General features: G+C 38.0%; 1 pseudogene; it reads left to right on the forward strand.

Moving 5' to 3' along the window:
* The first annotated feature begins 8,931 nt into the window (after positions 1–8,931).
* On the forward strand, positions 8,932–9,039 carry LOC118622179 (annotated as a pseudogene).
* The last annotated feature ends 1,833 nt before the right edge of the window (positions 9,040–10,872 follow it).

Below are 10,872 nucleotides of genomic sequence, written 5' to 3' on the forward strand. Positions count from 1 at the left end.
CCGGTGCCGCAATGCGGCCAGCGCGCCGCCCGCTGACGTGAGCACCCGCCTACGCCGCCGTTCCCTTGACAACCGAGTTGGCCCGGCCTGGACCGCTGCCCTGCCTCGGCGCCCGTCGCGGCCCCGCCCCCGTGCCGCCTACGCCGGGCCCGAAAGTTCCGCAGTGCGGCGCTGGCGGGAGGGGCGCGCGCGCCCGGCGGTCCTAAGCCTGCGGCGGGTGCGCGCTCCGGGGGCCGCGCGCCGCGGGGCTCCAGCAGTCCCGCGAGGGAAGGGAGTCCGCTCCGGCTGGAGCGGGAAGGCGCCCCGAGAATGCGGAGGTGCCCCTAGAGCCTGAGCTCACCCCGGAAAAGCACCTCAGAACTGTAGCCAGCGCTGGGAAACACGGGACGGCGCGAAGCGAGCCGGGGCGGCTGTGGTGGAACCCGCCGAAGAAAAGAAACACGCTTGAGGGAAAGAAACAGACTCGACACCCCCACACGCTCGCACCCACAAAAGGAAACATCCTTTAAGCGTGCGGAATGAAGAGTTGTACTACCACGAGTCGTCGGGGGCTAACTTATCTCACTACGTGCTTCAAGCAGAACGAAACGGAGAACTCCCCCGCTTCTCCGCCCCGCGGCCCCTCCCGCGCGCTGATCCTGCGGCAGGCGCCATCTTGACGGAGTCGCCGCGGGGGACCGGGCCCGCCGGCTCGCTCAGGCCTGCGGAGTCCTGCTCGGGCTGCGACCTGTTGCTTCGTTTGTGCAGTGAGAGCGTTCTGCGTATTTATTTGGAGGCCAGCTTTTCCATTCCCACTGGCATCACCATACTTTACAAAACGTATCTCATTTGGGTCTCCAAGTCCTGTGAAAAGACAGATTACCAACCCAGGTGCTTGTCGAACTGAACTGGTCCCCTTTCCACTCAAAACGTCTCTGGGTTTCTAGCTTGCTTTAAGTCGCCACCATCCCCCCAGTATTGTAGTTAAGACACCCGTGGAGCGTCCTAAACACCAAAAAACGTCCATTCTACGTCGATGACATCCCCAGTGTGTAGCTTATCCATCTTCACGCCCACTGTCTAATGCCAGCCTCAGGGCTTCTCACGGGGGTTACTTTGCCAGGGCCCCTGTTGACCCCTGAATTCCAATCTCCACATGCCTGACCAGAAAGACCTCACTAAAACTGTAAATCTGATAGTGCCATTCTCCTGAAAATTCTTAAGTGATCTGTAGGAGAAAACTACTTATTTTGCCAAGGATACAAGACACTTGGTCTCCCTAATTTGATTTCTCATTGCCTCGTTTCAATTTTATGCTTCAGCAATATTAAAGTAGGTGCACCATAACAATCGATATATTTTCATGCCCTAGTTATTGCACACATGGTCCCCTTTCCCTGGAAATCCGTCCTTGTAAACTTCTACTTCTGTATGTCTCAGCCTAAATGTCCATCCTTTGAATCTTAGCTAGGTTGACTAATTCCTCTAAACCCTCCTGCTATATAATATATCCTGTTATGCTTTGGACACTCATTCTATAAAATATTTTCATACACTTATTATTTTTTAAATATTTTTTCTTTATTCATTTTAGAGAGAGAGATAGAAACATGGATGAGAGAGAACATGAACTGGCTGCCTCCTGCATGCCCCGCACTGGGGATTGGGCCCACACCCTGGGTATGTGCCCTGACCAGGAATGGAAATGGTGACCTCTTGGTGCATGGGTCAACACTCAACCAGTGAGCTACAATGGCTGGGCTATAAAATATTTTAATCGTTTGCATTGTACTTTAATTTTTCTAGCCCCAGCTTCAACCATAGTATCTATCAAATAGTTGGTACTTCATGAACATTTGTGAATGAGTAATAGATGACATACAGGGGGTGGGCAAAAGTAGGTATACAGTTGTGAGTAAAAAAAAAAGTTTATTCTTGTATTATTATTTATTAATTATTATATTATTTATTTGTATTACAACTGTTAAACCTATGTTTGCCCACCTCTGTATTGAACTCCCTCTTGGAGCTGTGCATTATAGGTGTGTAATGTACTTTTCATCTCTCCTTAGAACTGTGATGTAAGTACTTACTTTTATAAAGAGAGCTAACAACTCTGGCTGCACATCCTTAGCTAGGTATTATTGTCATAAAACATTCCCCAGTTTATCAGACTGGCTGAAAAGTACACCTGTTGTCATCTCTTGCCTGGACCTTTACACCTTTGCAGAGGTGTACTTGGAGTGGGGTGGGAGGTGGCAGGGAATGTTTCATAACAGAAGTAACATTTAAAAATATATAGAGCCCTGGCCAGTGTTGTTCAGTGGTTAGAGCATTGGCCTGCACCCCAATCCCCAGCCCCAGTCAGGGTGCATGCAAGAGGCAACCAATGGATATGTCTCTCTCATATGGGTATATCTCTCTCTCTCTCTTTCTCTCTCTCTTTCCCTCCCTCCCTTCCACTCTCTCTAAAAAACATCAATGGAAAAAATATCCTCAGGTGAGGATTAACAAAAAAAATAAAAATATATAGAGTTGTCCAGGTTGGGAAGGGTTTCTGGGTTGAAAAAGGTGGGGTATAGTGCTGATTAAAAGAAAGCTTGACATAATCCAAGAACTGAAGTAAATTCAGCATGATGAAAAGTCAAGAATGAAGCTAGGGGCTTTGGGAGAAAGTAAGACAAGAGAGGTAAACCAAGTTATGAAGAGATCCAGACAGTATTATAGGGTCAATGAAATACCACTAGAGGGTTTTAATCATGGAGTAAAATGGTCAACTTTTAATTTCAGAAAGAAATTTTGGCTGCAGTGTGGAAAATGGAGGCGAAGAAAGCAAATTTAGATACAGGGATATGAGGTAAGATGCTGTTATTGTAAGCCATGTAGAAATCCAAGATCATGTGTCGGCAGGATTGGTTTCTTCTGAGGCCTCTCTCCTTGGTCTTTAGAAGGCTGCCTTCTCTTACTCGCTCTGTCTGCTCATAGCCTCCCCTCTGAACTTGTCTGTCCTTATCTCTTCTTAGAAGGACATCAATCATATTGAATTAGGGTCCACCCTAATGACCTAATTTTAACTTAATTATCTCTTTAAATTATCTTCAAATGCACTTACATTATGAAATACTGGGGTTTAGGAGTTCAACATGTGAATTGTGGGGGAACAAATCAGCCCATAACACTGCTGGAGTAAGATCCTGAAGGCAAAGCAGAATGTAAGGAATGGTTCTTGTTTTGATTCTCGTTCTGCACAAATCAACTATATAAAGACATGTTGTAGGCAATCAGATTTTTCAAAATGAGCTTTGTATGAGTTATTAAGGAATCTTTGTTAATTTCTTAATAGATGAAATAATGGTATTGTGGTTATATAAGAATATGATTTTTTTAAAAGTACATAAAATAGATTGGCAAGACGTCCCCCCACCACCAAGAGAAAAAACAGATTTTGAAAAGATGATGCATGTATATCTAAAATTTGGTGATGTTGAAGCTGGTTGATAGATAACTGGTATTTTTACTTTTTCTTTGTGTCTATAAATTTTCATAGTAAACAGGAATAAGAAAAGTAGGAAAACTCATATTACAGAGAATTTGAAAGATATAGCACCAGGAGAAAAGGAAAAAGTACCCTGTACCACTACCCAAAAAGAATCTGTATCAGCTTTTTGGTGAACTTTTCAGTCTGTTTTCATGCATATTCTAATTTTGGTCATACCATATCTAAGATGCTTATTTCTCCTTTTATGAATTAACAGTATGTTATAATTTTATTTCCATGCAATTATATATGCATATAAACTTCATTAAAAATTCTAACTTTGTTAATAGTGTTCATATGTGCTCATAGTAAAAATTCAAACAATCATCCAGATGCTTGTAATGTAGAAACTGAAGGCCTGCCATATGTTAATTATTGATATATCTTTTATACAGTCTTCCAGACTTTCTTTCATATGTATATAGTAGACATACTAAATTATAAAGATGATTTCATACTAGAGTTTTTGTCCCACCACCTTTTTTGTCTTTGTCAAGTATTATTATCCTGAAAGGATTTTATGTCAGTAATATATATCTATCTTAATAATTTTAATGGCTTCATACTATAACATTTCTGTTTCAGAGGTTTTTTTTTTTTTTTTTTTAATCAGTTATAATAAAAATGCCAAAAGGTGATGTGGGTGTTTTTTTTTTTTTTTCATGGAGAGCTTTTATATAAATCTCTCATACCATTATTAAATTTATTACTCAGTATTTTATATAATTTTGGTGCTCTTGGAATGTAGTAACTTTTTTTACTGTATTTTCTAACTGATGATTGCACATTTTCCTGCTTTTCCCCCTTCTAGGTCTCTTTTGCTAGTTTTTGCTAATCTCCTTGATCTCTTGACACTGTAGTTTCCCAGAGGTAACTTTTGGGACCTCTTTTCTATCTGCACTTACTGGGTTGGTGATCTCTTCAAGTCTCTATAGTCCCATTGTCATACAGACTACTCCCAATTTATCTCACCAGCCTTTTCTTCTTTCCTGAACTTCATTCAGACTGAACTTCACCTGTATGCTAGATATTTCCACTTAGATGTCTAATAGGCATCTCAAACTTAACTTTTCTGACACTGAACTACTAATCTTGGCCTCCTCAAACAAACTCCACTTGAAGCTTTCTTTGTCTCACATAGTGACAGTTCCATTTTTCCAGTAACTCAAGCCAGACACTAAACACCTTGGAGTAATCTTTGACCTTTCTCCTTTCTTATACCCCATCCATATAAAACCTATTAGGTTAGTCTAGATTTGAATCCAAATTCCATGTAAAAGAGGCTATATTTATAATTTGGAGGGGAGATTGTCTTTTTTCTCTACCCAAATTTTAACCCAGACATTCAAGCCTCCTTGTGTCCTTTTGCTGGTGTAGAGTTTTGAAGATTCCAGTTTCATGTGAAAATCTAGTCCCTACACTGAACAAGGCCTCATAGCCTCTGTTTTGGGAAGCCATTGCATTCTAGGACTACATTTAAGGTATCGACAAATGCCCCGAGGGGTAGGAATGCCTTCAGTCCCTGCTTACCACTCTTGGTTAAGTTCTCTCTTGTCTTTGGATCTCTGGAAATTTACTTTTTGGTGAGCTCAACAATGCAAATTGGTCAGCATTTCTAGCTGATTTTCAAGGAAAAATTTTTTTCTGCAGACGTATCTCTGACATACTGCATAAAAAGGAATTCTCTCTTTTTTAAAAAAATATGTTTTTATTGATGTTTTTTGGAGAGAGAGGAAGAGAGAGAGAGATACAAACATCAGTGTGAGAAAGAAACATTGATTGGCTGCCTCCTGCACACCCTCTACTGGGGATCGAGCCCACAACTTGGGCACATACCCTGACTGGGAATCGAACCCTGACCTCCTAGTCCATGGGACAACGCTCAATCCACTGAGCCACACCAGCTGGGCAGAATTTGTTTTCTTTCAACATGTTGCCGAGAATTTTATGAGTTAATAATAATTGCCTTATCATTTGAATTTAGCAGATGATTTACTAAAATAACTGAGTCTTCTTTATAAACTTTCTGTGGGATGACATGCTAAGATAACTCGAATCTATAGCTATGGTTTAGGTCAGAATTCACTGAGCTTCCCACAGTGTATAAAGCTATTTATAGACTTGTTGTCTACATGAATACCATTTTATTAGGAAAATGTTTTGATTTAGGTCTCAGAAGGCTTCATACAAAAACAGGAACTGCAGAGACTAAGGAAAGAATTTAAAAAAAAAAAATCATGTTAATTATACTCATTCTAGACCTTTACAGCAATGAGCACTAGATGGCAGCAAATCAATATATATCATCATGGGTGCCTAAAGACACAGTTTAAAGGTATGTAGAGCCTTATTATCGCATCTTATTATGTACCATTTGTTATTCAAACCATTTGATTTATTGATGTTTAATCTACTAGTTCAGATTCATAATAGTTGACAAGATGCATTAAACCCCAGGGCTGAAAAATACAGTTTCTAGATTTATAAGCATAGCACAGAATGGTGCCCATACCCCCAGAGTCTGTAGAGCACACTCACAAGAATCTAGAGCCCTTTCCTATCATTAAAGACTACTCCCTAAACAGCTCATCCATCATCTGTGACCAGAGGCCCACTGATTGAACCAAAGGCACATTTCGGGTCCTCATTCCTGTTCCCGAGTTGTAAGGCCTTTTGTGGCTGCTAATGCTTAAATTTTCATCTTGTTGTTCAGTGGTATATATTTACCAGAATGAGAATCAGCTTCATCTCTCTTATGAAGTGTGAAAATAGGGACTTCCCAAACCCTGCTGTGAGTAACTACCAGGCCTACTTGTCTGAGAGAGACAGGTCAAATATCTGCCACAAGTGAGAAGGGACTTTCCTTGTTTTCACATATAAGATTGTCTTTATATAATTAGTATTTAAAATTAAAAATGCATAATTTTTGTGTATAATTTAGCTTCATGATTTCATTTTTTTCCTCCCCTAACCTGGGATAATTTATAATTTTATGTCTTTTAAAATGTTTAGAATAAATTATTATAGAGTGAAACATTAATGGTACTGAAAGACTTGTAAAGGAACATAACAAATCCCTGGTTCACTATTTCCTTCCCAAAGTGCTTCTCCTGAGAGTAATCTCCTTTAAACAGTTTCTCCTTTTGTTGTGGTGATTAACTCTGTTAAAGAGAAAACCACAGGCCTGCGGGCCCAAAATGGTGTCACTTGTGCCAAAGCCCATGATACCAAATCTAGATTGAATATCTGACCTAATTGCTGTTTTAGTCTTTCATAGAAATATAATTTTAATCAACCAATCTGGAATTTTCTGGTCAAGCATCAGTAAGGTAATTAGTCACTTAGGCTCTCTCTATCCTTCAAAGAAAGAAAAGGTAATCTTCATGATAAAAAAAAAAAAAAACTTGCCCCATTCCCACCCCAAGAAAAAGATGATGTCTTGGTCTAAAAAGAATCCATTTTCTTCTTTTGTTAATAGCTCTTTTGCCCCATCATTCTTCCTATAAAAATCTTTCATTTGTACAACCCCTCAGAGCACTCTTGTACTACACTACCTAGATGGGATGCTGGTTGGTTTGTGAATCACCTAATAAAGTCGGTTAGATCTTCAAATTTATTCAATTGAATTTTGTTTTTTCAACATCTGTCCACCTCTTATCACTGTTTCTTAATTCATCACTTAAAGATTGCCTTAGTTTGCTAAGAGAGACAGTTGAACTCATTTGCATTGCTTTCTACCTTCCTTACCCATCTCTTTCCCATAAGTCATATAAGGAGGCACTAGAGTATAATAAATAAGAGCACACACTCTGGAATCCCACTTCTCTATTTGCTAACTGTGTGACCTTTTGCAAATTACTCAATCTCTCTGAATTTTATTCATAATCTATAAAATTGGGATAGTAATAGTGCATTCCTTAGGAGGAGTGTTAAGAAGATAAGTGGGTCAATATAGTTAAAGCACTAAACAAGTATTACATTTACTCTAATTCCTCTTTTGGTTATCTTTGTAAGTTTAGATAATATACTTACCCCTTTATTTCTGATCAACTATATATTACATCTCTTGCTACCCCACTTTTTAAGATGAAGATATTGGCAACTTATACTTCCTTTTCACTCTCCCCCCTTTCCACACCTATATTTTCCATCTCTTAACTGGTTGTTCCATTTTCTGGGAGATTTTCTCAACTTTATCTTCTAACCAGCCATTGAAATTTTTACTTTAGCAATCTGAGAGTTTTACCGGATGTCTATTAGTGTTTATTTTCATAGGATTTTAAAGGTTCAAAATTTTATTGACTGTTGTGTTATTCAGAGTCTGGTTGGGGACAAAAATGACCACACCAGTAATTTGAATAGAGAAAATAATTGTGAACTAAGTAAAAGATGTATTAGCTACTAAAAGTAAAAGAGAACTCTAAGGTATACAGAGGTAGTAACTTCAGAGTTGAGGGAAAAGTGATTTGGTATATATATATACATATGTATAATATATATTATGTATGTGTGTGTATTCTTTTTGTAACTATTTACTGGATTATTAGAAAGAAGAGGAGATAAATGTGTGTGGTCAGTCCACAATCTTGACTGGCATATATAATTAATTGCAGAAGAATTTTTACTAGGTATTATCTGAATAAAATACAATTAAGTTTAATTATGGGAAAGTACAGAACAAATAAGCCAAGTTATATAAAAGAGTTCAATTAACAGTCTCTCTCTCTCTCTCTCTGTCTTCTCTTATCTTAATCTTTTTCAACCTCTTCCATCATGATTTCCCAGATATTTAAATCCTTCATGTTTCTAATACGTATTCAACAGTTTATGTGATATCTCCTATTTAAGATAGGAATAATAGAAAGGAAATGCTATTTTATGCAAAGTTGACCAATATATTTTGCTGACTCTTATCTTTTCAGGTATTTTCAGTTCTTTCTCATGGTTATGACTGCAATTTTTTTCTGACTAGCAATAAAAAATCGGTGATATTTTTGCTGCCTGCTGCTCTAAACTTGCTGTTGGCTACGATCACTATGGTCATATCATTCATTCTCAATAAACCTGGACACAGATTCAGAATTGTTCTCAAGACAGTATCCATGCAGCCATTACTAATATATTGCAGCTGGCATGTAAGTTGAAAATTATTTGCTGTCTCTGCTCTAAAGCTCATAACTTCAATATATTTTATCATTGTAAATATCTTCCAAAGTTGTAATTTTGATATATCTTCTGCTCTACACAAGCTGTTAGAGATGGCAGTGCAATGTATTCAAAAGGACACTGGATTGGAAGCCAAAAGTCTTGAGTTCTAGTTTTGGTTTTACATTAATTAGTTGTGATATTGGATAAATAATTTATCCTTCTAGATCTCAGTTTGTTTCACTTGGGCAATAAAGCAATTAGACTGTATTGCTTCCTGGCCTTTTGGCTAAGATCATGTGTAGTATCTGTTCTCATCGGTTTAAAGCAATTAGACTGCGGTAATTTCTGAGATAATATCCAGCTCTGAAATCTTTTGCTATCAAGTACCCAAGTAGATATTTTTATTCAACTGTCCATCATCACCAAAAACTCAACCTGTAAAAAATTTTAATTTAATAATCTGAAAATATCTTTGCCTCTTAGACTCTGTATTTCTAGTACTATGTACTCTAAACTCAAAATCTTGTAGTTTTCTTGTTTCTCTTTTTCATTTGCCTTTTATTTTTATCTTTATCTAAGTTCTAGAAACTCTTCCTTAGAAAGGTCTTTACATCTGTTCGTTACTTTGCTATCAGCTGTCACTACCTTGATCCAAGTATTTAGTCCTTATAAACTTGATCTCTTTGGCCTTCAATTCACCTTACATAACTTTATAAAATCAATTAATGTATTTATTTTCACGATGTAACTCTCGTATTTAAAGTCTTTGGTGATTTTTTCCTTGCCATTATGATAAAATCAGAACTTCTTAGTTTGCAATTCAAAGCCTTTTACATTCTGTTTATAATTTAATCTTGTTACCCTGAAACAGATAACTGCTTTCCCTAAATTATCTGTTCCATCCATGATCTATCATTACTGAGCTACCAACTTTTTCAGTGTGAATATTCAAGAAAGAGAATGTCATTGATCCAGCCCAGCCTCTAGGACTATTGTCCACTTGTTGATAGACTTTCATTAAACTCTCTGGAATGTGCCATCACCATTTATTTTTGCTGTGACCCTGACAGCTCCTAAACTATTTCAAAAAAATATGAAGCACAAACTATTGGTAATAATGAAGCCCCCCAAACACTTTTATATGAACATGCTGATTGCAGCATCATATTCAATAGCAAATAAAACACAAACATATAACCATAAAACAAATGATTAGTAAATGATGTTATAGCAACAATAGATAAACTGTTATTTGTCTCTACAGTGAGATGTCTGAAGATCAGGAAACATGGAAATAGAAATGAAGTATTGAAGATGGAATATTATCTAATCTAGAATTGCAACTATGTAAAATTAAGACACTTTTGGATGAGAACTGAAGATATTATGCAAATATTATTTGCGTGTCAGAATCTGTAATTTTGGAAGTTTATATAATTAAAAATTAAAATTACTGCCCTGGCCGGTTTGGCTCAGCGGTTAGAGCGTCGGCCTGCGGTCCCGAGAGACCCGGGTTCGGTTCCCGCTAAGGGCACGTACCTCGGTTGCAGTTTGTCCCCGGCCCTGGTTGGTCGTGCGGGTGGCAGCCACTCGATGTGTCCCTTTCACGTCGATGTTTCTCTCTCTCTCTCTCTTCCTCTCTCTCTATCTGAACAAAAAATGTCCTCGGGTGAGGATAAAAAAAAAAAAAATTAAAATTACTTAAATGCTCTGTGATGATCAGTATTAGGATATTAAAGTAATTATACTCATGTAGCCCTGGCTGGTTTGGCTCAGTGGAGCATCAGCCTGCAGACTAAAGGGTCTCAGGTTTAATTCCTGGTCAAGGACATGAACCTGCAACTGCAGGTCTGATCCCTGGCACTGGTCAGGGTCATTTGAGAGAGGTAACCAATCGATGTGTCTCTCTCACATTGATATTTCTCTCTCTTTCTCTCTCTCTCTCTCCCTTCACTCTCTCTAAAAAAAAAAAAAAAAAAAAAGTTCAATGGAAAAATGTCCTCAGATAAGGATTAACAAAAAATAAATAAATAAAAGAATTATAGTTACGTAAACCAAGATAAGTGCTTTAAGCAAAGGAAAAACAATGAAAACCTAGTCATAAATTCTTAACAGACCCTGACTTTTATGGTTGAAATAAAAGTTTTAAAAAATTTTTTATTTAATTTTTCTATGAATTAATTTATTGAACACTTATACTATGCCTA

The sequence above is a fragment of the Molossus molossus genome, unplaced genomic scaffold (genome assembly GCF_014108415.1).
Source record: "Molossus molossus isolate mMolMol1 unplaced genomic scaffold, mMolMol1.p scaffold_m16_p_8, whole genome shotgun sequence".
Lineage (NCBI taxonomy): Eukaryota > Metazoa > Chordata > Mammalia > Chiroptera > Molossidae > Molossus > Molossus molossus.